The sequence below is a fragment of the Callospermophilus lateralis genome, chromosome 2 (genome assembly GCF_048772815.1).
Source record: "Callospermophilus lateralis isolate mCalLat2 chromosome 2, mCalLat2.hap1, whole genome shotgun sequence".
Taxonomy (NCBI): Eukaryota; Metazoa; Chordata; class Mammalia; order Rodentia; family Sciuridae; genus Callospermophilus; species Callospermophilus lateralis.
In genome coordinates, this window is record NC_135306.1 from 166,152,418 (window position 1) to 166,154,694 (window position 2,277).

Genomic DNA, 2,277 nt, shown 5'->3' on the forward strand with positions numbered 1-2,277 from the left:
GCTTCAGCCTCCCAAGTCACTAGGATTATAGGCATGCCGTACCACACCCGGCCAATGCAGACCTCTTCCTGAAGGTGGTAAGCTTTCTGAGAGTGATAGCTGTTGCTTATTTATCTTTGTTCTCCCAACATGGAGCATGAAGCTGCATAGTACTCCATCAATGGAGTCTTTTTTTAAAAAAAATATTTGGCCCATTTATTATTGTTGCATTTATAAGTACATTCTTCCAATTCTCTGCCTTAAATCCTGGTGATGATTTTAAATTTGTAACATGTATCCATCTCTAGTTTCATGCTGAAATGTTTGACTTCAAAATGTAAAGCATCTCTCAGGAAACAGTGGTAACATGTAGGATGAAACACTTGAAAGATCACAAAATTCACTGTGAAATGTTACTAGACAGGTAACCTTTTATTATATCTGGAGTTTGAAATTTATGATTTTATACAGAATAGAAAAGGATATATGCCAGTTATATAAAATGTAAGTACAATTAAAAATATGATATCTTAAACATTTATAGTACAAATTTTGAAAACCTGTAGATGAGTCACAAAATCTGAGAAATTATTGTGATGAAATTGCTTTTGTTCTTTTCTCCTCATTTTCCATAAGGTCAACTCTTAAGATCTATGTCTGTATTATATGAAGTTAGCTTTTACCTACAGAACAGGTGGTAAAGCCAGTATGGCATGTCCCCAAAAGGTGATATTGAGGAAAATAGGATAATAAGGGAAAATGATTTAAAATATTAAAGTTTTTATTATTATTAGATGAAAAAACTTAAACCTGGTAATTAAGTTTTTAAGAAAATCAGGTGCTTATTGTTCTTTTACTTTATATCCAATAACTGCATCAAACTTAATGTTTGCTCTTCTTTTTAAAATTTCCTGGAAACGTTGAGGTAAGAACTTTTCCAAGATAAGTAAAAAATTTAGAGAGGATGGAACCAAAACCATTCTTTTCTCAGGCAGGATCCCATTCATTAGCTTCTTGACCACTTCCTCAGGTTTCAGGGTGGGTCCCAAATTGCTGCTTGGATTTTTGATGAAGTGTTTATGAAATTAGGGTAAAGACAGGTTGTTTTGATTCCATTTTTTTTCGAAGGCATTCAGTTCTTCAGTCAAAGCTCCATGAAATCCAACAGCAGCAAATTTACTTAAACAATAAGCCAGTAAGAAGGGAACCCCAATGGGCTGGGGATGTGGCTCAAGCGGTATCGCGCTAGTCTGGCATGCGTGCGGCCCAGGTTCGATCCTCAACACCACATACAAAACAAAGATGTTGTGTCCGCCGATAACTAAAAAATAAATATTAAAATTCTCTCTCTCAAAAAAAAAAAAAAAAAAAAAAAAAAAGAAGGGAACCTCAATTAGCCCAGCTGCTGAAGCCACAGTGACAATGTGACCATGATTATTCTTCATCATCGATGGGAGAAATGCCTTTTTAGTCCAAAAATGTGCAAGTGTATTGACTGCAAAGGTCTTTTCAATTTAAGGGTCTTGTGTAGAAAACAAATCTGATGTGTAGACTACACCAGCATTTTTTACTAAAATACTAATATCTCCAATTTCTGTTTTCACCTTCTTTGCAGAGTTGTAAACATCTTCTAGGTTACTGCAGTCTACTATAAAGGAATGAGCCTGGGCACTCAGTTTTCTGCATTCAGCTGCCGTTTCCTCTATGCCATACTTATTGATATCCCAGAGAACCAGTTTGCTTTTAAGTTTGGCAAATTCATAGGCAGTCAGCCACTCAATTCCATGTCCAGCTCCAGTAATCAGGACGATTTCTCCAGTGACTGATTTTCCTTTTTTAGGAATAAAAAGCTTGACAAAAGATTCTAAATAGAAAATGAACAGTAAAGATAGAAGCAGGACTAACTCCACAAGGAAATTCATCTTTTTTGTTGCTGTGAGCTTTGGTTATGTTTTCTTTTACCAAACAGTCTAAACAGCTTTGGAGAGCTGAGTGGTCAAAGATCCCATCAATGGAGTCTTACACAACAGGTTGAAACTTAACAGACTCTCAGGATAGGTTTTGTTTTTCTATCCTAGATCAGGAGAAACAACTCATTTGATAGAGGTAGGAAGTCTACTTCTGTTTTGATAAATCATTTATTGGGAATGCACTATATTATGTCCAGGTACCATGTTAGTCTCTTTACAAAGAGTATCTCATTATTCTTATAACAACACTATATTATAGATGTTATTATTAACCCTAATATATGGTTGAGGTAATAGAGGTATAAGAGGTCAAGTCACTTGTGTGAAA

General features: G+C 35.2%; 1 pseudogene; it reads right to left on the reverse strand.

The window, feature by feature from the left end:
- Positions 1-821: 821 nt before the first annotated feature.
- Positions 822-1,901, reverse strand: LOC143391527 (estradiol 17-beta-dehydrogenase 11-like; annotated as a pseudogene).
- Between the last annotated feature and the right edge of the window lie 376 nt (positions 1,902-2,277).